Here is a 12,204-nt window from a genome sequence, read left to right as displayed (position 1 = left end):
TCACTTACCCTCTATATGCCTCAAACAATTCCCTAGTATCTATTGACTAAGGTATAAACGGGTATAATCTGTGTGGCTGGAGAGGTCAAACACTGGGATTTCCCCCACATTGGAAGTATTTGCAGAATGGTTACAATTTGTCACCAAAGTTGTCCTAATTTAATATTATCATATGGTTTCTTAGGATATCAGCTTTCAAGATATGTTTCAGCATCCTGTCTGGTGGTATTTAAAAGCCATGAACATATCTTCCTAATTTGCACGTTCATGTGCATGTGTGTGTGTGATACTTGAATTATTATTGCATACTGTCTGGACTGTCCATGGCTTTTGGATAATAATTGTACAAGCTATAGACAAATAATAATTTCACTTCTGCCAATATCTATTATGGGAAATAGACTCAGGATATTGTATACTAGGATGGAAATATTAATTCCAAAACCAAAGATTCTCGGGGCATGCCTAATCTATCACAGAAATATATCTCACTTTACTGAAACATGAATTATTGTTTTAGATATTCAACAAACATTTCCTCTGTACCTACTAAGTGTAATGGGCTATTCTAGGTGGTAGGGGCAATACATACATAAATAATTCAGCAATTCATCTCAGCAAACATTTATTAACCATTCACTAAGTGAACTTCACAGTGTAGAAAAGGGTAATAAGATGTGTAAGAAATGTAATATAAATTAGTGCACTAAAGAATAAAAAGCAGTATGAGAACAGAAACATAGAAATTGTATAAATGCCAAGCAATACATAACTAGTGAATCTAATATTGAGATGAAATTATCTGAAGCTAGGCATATTTGTTCCAAGTCACTTAATGGGAAGCATTGCATCTGGAAAATAAGCAGATAAGACTAGTGACCTCTAAGCTCTCTTGTGTCACCAACATTCTGAGACTTTGATATAAACCAAATCTGTGTGACTGGTTCAAGAATTATGAAATAAAGGGTATTACTCTTCTGATCACCCAGCTTTTTCCCTATCTAACAGGCATCGGTGCTTTTGTGATACTTCCTAAATCACATACCAGACTACCTAGATTTCCAAAAGATTCCCAAAGAGGAATGTAATCTGTGTTATTTCCCTTCAACCTTCCTTTCCGGACTACTTACAATAGTAGTGGTTCCAAACATATAGTAATAAAAAAAAAATGTGTTCTGTACCTTCCATATATTGTCTGTATGACCTTGGCCATTCTCTCAGAATATGTGTCCATATCTATACAATACAGATAAAACATATTGCACTACATGCCATAAGGATTGAGGTAGGGAAAAAATAAGATAATACATGAGAATGTGGTTTGTAAATATAAAGGCTATAACAAATACAAGTTACAGTTATTATGATCAGTATTATTATGATATTCCTTCTATACCTTGCTCTCTATAAACTAATTCATTATCTTGACATTGCTTTGCCCTTCCCTATTAATGCATTTGCACTTAATAGGAGCCTATTCCTGCTTCTGTCATCTTTTTCTGCATCACTTGAGACTGGTCTGCAACATTATGTTGGCCCAGAACCAGAGAATAAATGCTTTGGAGTCCAAACTCATTAAGGAAATACCAGGATGCAGAATTCACCCATCCAGGATGCATCTAAAGTGAGCAATTCAATTCCTTGCTGTAGCATTGGTTTAAATCAGAGGGTCAGAGGAAATGGGACCTTGGTTGTGACAAATCCTGAGAAAATCATGTTGATCCATCAACCAATAAGAACCATAGGAAGTACATTTGTTACATTTCCTTTCATTGTGTTTATGAGCATGATAGGATATTACCCAGATACATGTTATGGGCTGAGCAGTGGTCATTTTACTTTGTGAAATATAATAGAGGAAACAATTTGTGTTCTTTTTACAGAGTGGTGAACCTCTTCATGTGATGAGATCTGTAACTAGTAAAAACCTAACCATTTCTATAAATTAAACAAACTGAACTCTTAAAAAAAAAATAGGAGCCCATGAGAGAAAATCTTTTGCTTTGACAATATGATGCAATGATGGGAATTTCAGGCACAGGTTCAAAATGATGAGGAAAACATTTTTTGAAGAACTCCATCTGTTAGTACCCATAACATATGAGCACCAGGTCCACTTATGGATAAGGCCATGCTTAAATCCTATGCTATATATAGCATTTTCCTGATTTTTGACATGTTTATATACAAAGATATACTGATTTGTAAATACATATCCAGACATTCAAATGCCTTGTCTACTAATGTGGATGAATCAGCAACAGAAGGAGTGCTGAAACAAGAATAAGGAGAAATCCGGAGTCTCATCCCACTTCCTCTTCTTTTAAGCTAGAAGCTGATAGGCAAGCCACTTTTTGTCATTAAGCCTTGTTTATGCTTCTTCAAAAGAGGAATCATAATACCTGAGGTATCTGCATCACAGGACTGTTGTGAGACCCAAATGGCAATCAAGAGGTAAGTTAGTGGTACAGTGGATAGAGCATTGGGCCTGCAGTCAAGAAGATCTGAATTCAGACAATCTGGTCTCAAACATGTAGTTCTGTGATTCTGGGAAAGTCACTTAACCTTTTTGCCTCAGTTTCCTCAACTATTAAATGAGAATTATAATAGCACTTAATTCACAAGGTTGTTGTGAGGATCAAATGGGATAATATTTGTAAAAAGTTTAGCACAGTGCCTGACAAATAGTAAACTATATTAGTGCTTATTATTTTACTCTTTCCCCTTCCCAGATGATATAACATTTACAAAACATTTTTAACACCTAAATGGCTATAAAAACATCAGTGTTTTTTAATAAATGAATTGGAATGCATCCTAAAAAACAAACAATACGTATTCTCCAATTTTGACCATATTCCAGAGTTATCATTTTTAATTCTATTTATACTTATACAAGCTATGCCAAAAGTCAGTGTGATTTAAAATTTACTAAAAATTTAAAACTGCATTGACTTTCTAAATCTTTAATTTTGCAATATAAAATTAACTTTTTATTATTAGCAGTACTTTTTAGACATCAGCTATGATATTTTTAAAATCTTAATAAAAAAAAATTAGATCCTAATATCATCTATGGCCTTGTGTTAGTTTTTTTTTTTGGTTGGTTTTGGTTGTTGGTTTTTTTTTTTACTATTGACAAAAATTTTAAGTTGTTTTAATATCCCTTAAATGTAATCCATTGGAATCCAAATCCTCCAAAAGACAGGGACTCTTTTTTGCCTTTTTTTTAATCCTCAGTGCTTAGCACAGTGCCTGGAAGATAGTAGGTGCTTAATAAATGTTTATTGATTGATTGAATTGTTATCATGTCTCACTCTGTCCCCGAGATGCCTTGACATCAAAAAAGCCTTGGAAACCTTTACTTTGCCCAACAGCTAATCAAGGTCATAGATCACAGGATTCCTCCTCAAGTATAGAGCTCATATCATTCCTTCTAGCTTTTGGGGGTTCCCTAAAATCCAGGCTAGGGAGTAAATAAATACAAATAAGTTTGTATTTATTGTGTTGTACTGTAATAAATTTAGGTAAATGGATGACTATGAGGTTTACTTTTGCCCCTACCTCTCTCTTCTTCTCTAGTCTTTTAGATGATTCATAAAGGGATTTACTATGAAGCACTGTAGGAGAACTCTGTCTAGCTTTCTACTTTTCTAGTATTCATTTATACCTTTCACATGCACAATGTGTTATATTGTTTTTTAATAATTAATTTGTGTTATATCATTATAGATGCTCCCAATACTCTGTAAGAACTAGTAGAGTAGGAACCCGCCATTTTTAAATTAAATTCATACCTCACTTAGGGTTTAGAATATTATAATACACACAGTAGGCACTTACTAAATATTTGTTGAATTAAAAAAAACTAAAAATGATAGGGGATTGAGGTTTCTTTTAGTTGTGGGGTTTTTTCCCTTGCTACTTGGGGAATATTAAATAGTACGTTTTTTAGAAATACTTTGATAGAAACTATAGCTAGCTGTAGAATTGCAATTATAATTCTACAGGATGAACTTTGTATTTTAAACATCAGCAAAAGGTTCACACTCAGACATATCAGGAAGATGTTAATAAATGTAATGAAAATGTCATTGTTATGAAACTGGATAATAATCATTATTATTCTGCTGCTGTGTGTTAAACTCAGTTTCATGGGTGACCTTTGGAGATCTGTAGCAATATAAGATAGGCAATTTTAAGGTTTGTCATTGGGTGCGACATAGTGGAGACAAGATTGTACTTAGCCATTTGCTTAGTCACTACCAGCCAAAAACCCATTTTTTGGTACAACATTTATAGATTTTATTGTAACTTTTGTTTTCAAATCCGTAGACATTAGTCTGTTTTTAATTAGCAACATAAATGCCATCCAAAACCATGTTGAAAGGTTTTTAACACATCCTTATCCATTTAAAGTTCATACTGAAAATATTTTAAGAGCCTGAAGAATGATATTTTTCTATTATGATTATAATCATTTTAAATTCTTATTTGATGCTTTTAACTAAGCGTAAATTACACAAAATTTTATAATGATAAAAAACATTCCCAGGTCCCAGCAACAGGAACCATTGTCAGGGAGATCACAATATTCTGGATATGACGATGCAAATGCACAATTTACCTCTTTCTTCAAATTTAAAAACAGGTGTTCTGCGCTGAGGCCTTCAGTAAGGAAGTCAGTGCTGCAGCTGAGTTCCACTGCTGAAGTGTCACGCAGATTCACAGACACAAGGTCACTGAAACACCCAGGCTCTCTCTCCATCCAGATCTTCTTGGCACCTTGGTTTTTTTGTTTGTTTGTTTGTTTTAGAACAGTGATGTGGAGATCATATGTGTGTACTGAAAGATTTAAGTGAACTCTGCTCTGAATCTTATTTTCAATAACATTGAGTAATTAATAGGCAAAGAGAAATAATTAGATACATGAAGACAAGTGACCACTCCCTCCTAAAGTTTTGTGTTAGAGGAAAGGATAACCCAGTGTAGTCTGATATGGACTCTAGATTTTGGAAGAGTAGCCAGTAAAATGTTCAAAGAGAGTTATAATCCCATAGACCAAAATTCTGAAGAGGAAGTCAGCCTCTTCAGAACTCAAACTCTCATTAATGAAATTATTTGGACACAAAGAGAAATCATTAAAATTAGTAGAGTAAAAATAGTACATATTGAGAGAAGGCTAAGAATCAAGCAGTTATTACCTGCTTTGAGCAGTAATCAGTCATCTAATCCATTCTTTTTTCCTGCTCTTTTCTCTAATAGAAATAAAAAAGAAAACTCTTTTCATTGCCCTTGCTTTCTTTACCAGCCTTACTTCATTCTGAACTAGCTGACACTATTCTTTTTTATTTGTATTTATTTACTTTTAACATTCTTTTTTTTTCACATTTTGAGTTCCAAATTCTCTCCCTCCATCCATACTCTTACCCTATTCACTGAGAAGTCAGGCAAAACATATTTGCATACTAGCCATGTTGCCAAAAAAAAGCAAGAAAAATAAAGAAAATGAAAAAAATATGTTACAATCTGCACTCAGATTTCATCAGTTCTCTCTGGAGGTGGATAGCGTATTTCATCATGGGTCCTTTGGGATTGCCCTCCATCATTGTATTGATCAGAGTACCTAAGGCTTTCACAGTTGATCATCATTAACAATATTGCTTTGTTCAACATTTTCCTGATTTTGCTCACTTTGCTTTGCATCAGTTCATATAAGTCTCCCAGATTTTTCTGAAACCATCCTATTTGTCATTTTGGGGGGGGCTAGGCAATGAGGTTAAGTGACTTGCCCAAGGTCACACAGCTAGTAAGTGTTATGTGTCTGAGGCTGGATTTGAACTAAGGTCCTCCTGACTCCAGGGCTGCTGCTCTATCTACAATGCCACCTAGCTGCCTCCTGCTTGTCATTTCTTATAGCACAATAGTATTCCATCACAAGCACATACCCCAATTGTTCTAGCTGACATTCTAAAAGAAATTTGCCACATTTTGACATTAATACTATTTACCTATCTTTACTTCTGTCTTTTGTTTCTCTGTTCTTTTCTTCCTTCCTTTGTTTTCTCTTTCTCTTTCTTTCTTTGGGACTGGGAAGAGCCAAGTCTGGACCTATGACTTAATCAGTGAGGAGAATTCCAGGTGGGAAGTCTCCCTACACCAATACACTTAAGTAACTCATCTGTAGTTGCCTGAGGCCCTAAGTGATTAAGCCACAGATAGCTTGTGTCAGAGATGGGAGATGAACCTAGGGCTTACTGAATCCAAGACTAGTCTCCTATCCACAGTGCCATGCTGCTTTTCATGTCTTTTTAAATTCTAAGTTGCTTGGTGAATAACTCCATGAAGAAGCTGAATATAATCATAGGGAAACCAAAGTATTAATGTATTGAGGCAAAATTCCCATGCCACTCATTAAGCACAGGTGAGAAACTAAATTCCTTGGAAGGAGCACAAAAATCCCACTGATGAATTCCAATGTATAATAAGCTCCCATGGTATATACTGAAGCTAACACATTGCCCAAGGGAACTTGTAGAAGACAATGTCCTAAAACCACATTTCTGTTCTAAATTCAAACTATCTTATCCACCTTGAAGAAGTGGAAGGGACTACAGGAGGATCTATTCTCAATGGAACAACCAGAACTATGTAGGTAGGACTAAGAGAATGGCCAAGGGTAAGGAGGGAAAGGAAAAGAGGAAAGAAAGAAGGGAAATGAGCAGTAGAATCTAATCAAAGAATACAGATGTAACAAAAGAAGAATCCTGACAAGCTTGAACAGCAAATGCCCCTCTGTGCTTTGTTTTACTCCCTGAGTGGAGGAACTTAGCCTGGTCAGAAGTTCTGACAAAGATGTGGGGTTTTTCATGGGTTATAAGTTTAACAAAAGGAAATCTGGTATAGTAGATAAAGGGCCAGACACTTAGAGGAACTGGGAAGTTAATGGTAGTTGCTCCCTCCCCTAAGCAGAGTCAGGGAGAAAAGGGTACTGTTTCAGAGGGGAACTTAAATCATTTCATTCACCATCATCTTCAGGTTTCAGTAATCTCCTGTCCAGCCAGCAACAGAAACAACAGCAGCAGCTTGTCAAAGTCAGAATGAAAGAATAGTCATCCCAAGGCATTGCTTAATCCTTGCCTGCCTGCATGATTCCAATATAGAGAATGGACTCTCTTTTTGGCTCCTTTCTCCCAGAAGTTTTCACAAAACACAGATCCAAAAATCCAAGTTCAAAAATGTCATCCCACCCCCTGGTAAAATGGTTATACAGCTAACATGTCAAAGGCACTCGCTTTTTTTGGGAACAAGTCAGAAGCCAGTTCTTCCTCTGCAGTCAGTGTCTGATTCCATCCAAAAACCTGTTCCCTCCCATTGCTCATTGTTCTTTTCTTGTCATATATCTCACTCTCCATGACACATTTACAAAGCCATGGAGGTTGTAGTGAGGATCAAATGAGATAACGTATGAGAAAGTGCTTGGTAACATAAATGCCATATAAATATGTTATCATTATTATGATCAGTATTATTACTCTATTCTCTTTACACCTTGCTCTCTATAAACTAATTCACCATCATGAGCAAGTCACTTAACTTCTCAGTGTCCTGCCAGCTCTCTGTTATAGATGACTAGCTGATCTGTGTCACTGAAGGGAATTCCTAATGAGTATTTCCTTAAATTCATGAAATTGCGGGTCCAGATTGGGGGGGGGGGGGAAGGTACTCTCAATGTGAATCACCTGTGTGATACTACATCTAAGAAAGTTATTTCAATCCTAGGCTGCGTTAAGAAAATCATTATATATTCATTTTGGGAAGCTGTTAGTCTTCCTGGATACTCTACCACTTCATACCGCATGAAATACTTTGCTCAGCTCCAGGAGCCACATTTTAAGGAAAAATAATAGATTAGAGTTCTGAGAGTAGGGTAACCAGGATGATGAAGGGTTGTCAGCTCATGCAACAGGTATATTAGTTAAAGAAACTGGAACACGTTAGCCTTATTTTTGGATAAGACTTCTGAATGGGTTCAAAGTCTGAGTTCAGCTCAATCTCCAGGTTCCTAATCATTACATTATATTTCTGTAATTGAGATCTAGAATCACAAGAGACTCGGAATCAGAGGTAATAAAGGCCTTTACTGAACCTATGATCAATAATCACAGGATCCTAGGGGTTGGGCACTCCCTGTTACCTGATCATTCAGTCATTCCCTACCAATAGCACAAAAATTCCCAGCATTTTCTGTCAATCACTATGCTTTAGAAACAATGTTCTTTCCCTACCCTACCTCTTTCTCTATATGCTGATCTCTATCTGCCTAAGTTGTACCCCTTTCAGAGTCTACATTATTCTCTGTGTTCCCATTCTGTATTCTCTGGAAGCTTGGTTTTATTGTCAACAAACTCTGCTTTACTTTAAATATTATCACTTCTCATTATCTCCATCCTCTAAAGCTAATAGAAACTATGCTTTTTACCAGAAGACACAACATCCCTTACCATCCTAGTTCATGTTGGATGCTGCTTCTCTTGGTCCTCCTTGAAAGACTGTTTTGGGAGAAAAAAGTACACTCTTCACTTCCACTTCTAGACTGTTCCTTTGCCATCACCACTTTGCAATCTCTCCCTTAGAGATTCACTTCTTTCATCACTATGAACTAGTCTAACTCATCATCATAGTCAACATCAAGATTCAAGTTCCATGCCTTATTTACCCTTCTCCATCCTAGCCCCTGCTTTCACGCTTGGGGACTTTAATATAAATGTTGTCCACTGTAATATCTGGTCCTCCAAGTTCATCAACCTTCTCAACTCCCATCACCTTCAACTTAACTCCACCTTAGTCACACATGGAGGTGGTCATATACTTGATCTAATTATCACTTAAATTTTTCCAACTCCATGGTCCAGAACCCTGAAATTCCTGTATGATCAAAAACTCCTATCCTTCATTCTCTCATTATACATCACCCCTCCAAAACTCGTTCTTCATGCTCACAATACCCTTTCAATCCCTCTGCCTCTCCTTGTTCTCCTAGTCTATTATCCCTGCTCTGACCTTCCTTCTTTCCCTTCATAGGCTTGACTCTGTAGTTAATTAATTCAACAATACATTATCAACTGGTTTGAATCCCTTGTTCCCTTGACCTACTGCCAATCAAAGCCCAAACCAGGTTACTCTACTCTGTTTCTTCTCCATTCCTACTCACACACTGCCGAATGGTTCTAAAGAAAGCACTATAAATTTATATTATCTACTATAGCAGTATATAATAGTATATAATACTACCTTTTTTGCAGCAATACAATATTTTGGTTTTTTTCCTAATTGATGAAATATATTGATGCTCTTTATAGCAACTATTACAAACCCTTTTGTTCCTCCTGAGACCTCTTGAATCACCTACTCACAGCTCCTTCTATGTTTCCTATATTATTGGGAAAATAAAGGATATCCATGGTGAACTTGCTTTTCTCTTCCAGTCTCTCCCAGTACACCCCACTCAAAATCCCTCTTCAACATTGTATTTTTCATATGGGACAATATCAAGGAAGAGCCAACCTTGTCTTTGCCAATATTAACACTTTCTGAGGTGTGCCGGATCCTATTAATCCTTCCTATCTCATTTGAAAATTTGGTGCTTCAGTCATTCCTTTCCATTCATCTTTAATCTCTCTTTTTCTATTTGTTCCTTCTGTATCAAGTAAAACATTCCAGGGCTTCCTCCCACCCCATGCACCCCCCCAAAAAAAGAAAACCCTTATACTTAACTGTCATTCTTTCAAGCTTTCGTGCTGTATTTCTCCTCTTTTCCTCTCCTCCAAATTCCTGGAAAAGGTTATCTGTAATTGTTATCTCCATTTCCCTATTTCCCATTAACTTTTCAGCTAGGCAACACAGTTAATAGAGAGCTGGGCCTGGAATCTAGAAGACCTGAGTTCACATCTGCCCTCAGACACTTACTAGTTTATGTGAGGAGCAGGGAAAGTCACTTAATCTCTTTCTGCCTCAGTTTTTTTTTTTAAACCGTTAAATCAGGATAATAACACCTACCTCCCAGAGTTATTGTAAGGATCAAATGAGATGTTTGTAAATTCCTTAGCATAATGTCTAGCACATAGTAGGTGCTTAATAAATTCTTGTTCCCTTCCTGATCCCTCCAATCCTTTGCAATCAGGCTTCTGGTTCCACTACTTGACTGAAACTTCCATCTCTTGCTAAATCCAATGGTCTTCTCTAGTCCTCAGTCTTCTTGATTTTCTATAGCATTTGATACAGTGACTCCACCCTTCCCCTGTATACACTTTCATCCCTGGTTTTTCATAAAACTACTTCCTCTTTTTTCTCTCCTACATACCTAACCACTCTTTCCTAGTTTTATCTATATATGGGTGTACCTCATGGTTCTGACCTTGACTTTCTACAGCCTTTCTCTTGGAGCTCTCATCAGTTCATTTAACCAAAAGTCCCCATTGTTCAAGAATTTCAGGTTAAATAAGACTTTACTGTATGAATGTATGATGAAAGATAATTTCATTTTTTACTGTTTTCTGTTTGTTAATTTCATTATTTATTCTAAAAGATGTCAGAAGTGTCCATTCATTAATGGAATAAGTTGGTGTGCTAAATTGACTAAGTTTAATTATAGTTTAACATGCCAGAATTCTGAAAGGAGGAAGGGGTGAGAAGAGGGAAAAATAAGCCCTGTACAAAGGTTAAGCAATTATGTGATTCTAACATACAGGATTATAGAATGCCAGACCTTGAAAAACCTAAGAGAAAACCTAGATCAACCATTTCATTTAATATATGTAGAAGTAGACTTTCAAAAAGCTTTTTACCAAGGTTCCACATTTAAGACTATATCAGCAACAGTAACAATACTGCATTATTCTGAAATTAGTGGAAACTTTTGTCCCCCCATTGATGCAGAATTGATTTGAAGCTAAAGGGGGAAAAGTGATGAAGTACTAAGATAGCTGAGAAACTATGTGATATCCTAGATTAAGGCTGATGAAATTTGGGGTCTTTTCCTGGTTCTGCCATTCATTGTATGCCCCTGGGCAATGTATTTCACTTATCTCAGCTTCCATTTCCACAGTGACAAAATGATTTCATTGTACTCTTAAGTTGCTTTCCTGTTTTAACCTTTTACGATTCTCAAAATGCTGTCTAGTTCTATCTCTATGTCGGATTTTGAGCTAACATCTGAGGTTTTGAGTGGGGCTGCAGAGGAAGCCCAACAAGTGTAATTAAATGACATTGATGATTAGAATTCTGCAATCCTAAATCCTACCAATAGAAAAAAAAGAAAACAAAATTTCTTTCTGAGTAATGATGACCATTAATCATGGTCTGTTTATGGAAGACTTTGTTTAATTGGAAACCTTGCCCTCTTTTGTTTCTGTGTTTATATCTGTGGCCCAACTCTTTTAATGTGTGTGATTTCCCCATAGGAAAGGATCCTTTATGATGCTTCTAAGTGGGGCTATATTACAACATAGGAGGAAAAAGATGACTAATATTCAAAGCTGTCATCACTGCTATAGGTACCATCATGTAAATTGCAAAGAATGAGGAAGTTATTTTTCTCCCCTTTTTAAATTTAGAGTGGTGATTAAACACCTTCTGGTATAGGTAAAAAATAGAAGTGTCATTATTTGGTTTTCATGAAAAACAATCAATGTAGGATCATTAATGCTTGTAAAATAAAAGGTAGTTATGATGGCTAACTTAAGGAGACCTTTAGCATCATTTTAAGGAAGGAATATATTATACTATGAATTCCATGAGAGGAGAGACTGATCTTTTTGCCTTTCTGTGTGTCCCCAGAGCTTAGCACAATAGCTGGCATATAATAGGTTCTTAATAAATTATTTTTGACTGAGGCCCTTTTGAAAAGTCACTATGATATTCACATGTCAAAAGAGTACCAATATCAATCCTAGTCTTTAAAAAAGATTCTACTTTCTCTGAATAGTTTCAACTGGAATAGTCTGCCAGTTTAATTGAGTAACTTTAAAAATGCCAATGACATCTGCATAGAACAGATTACTTGTGTTTATAGTTTCTTAGCCATTAAGAGTAATTATCTGAAGCAACAAGAAGAAAACACTTTTATTTTGAGCATTCCAATTCAATTTAGTAGCTCAAAAGAATACTACATGATGGCCACTGTGGTAGCAGCTCACTTGGTGG

This window comes from Phascolarctos cinereus, unplaced genomic scaffold (genome assembly GCF_003287225.1).
Source record: "Phascolarctos cinereus isolate Bilbo 61053 unplaced genomic scaffold, phaCin_HiC Scaffold_726;HRSCAF=1367, whole genome shotgun sequence".
Taxonomy (NCBI): Eukaryota; Metazoa; Chordata; class Mammalia; order Diprotodontia; family Phascolarctidae; genus Phascolarctos; species Phascolarctos cinereus.
Note: the sequence above shows the minus strand (reverse complement) of the source record.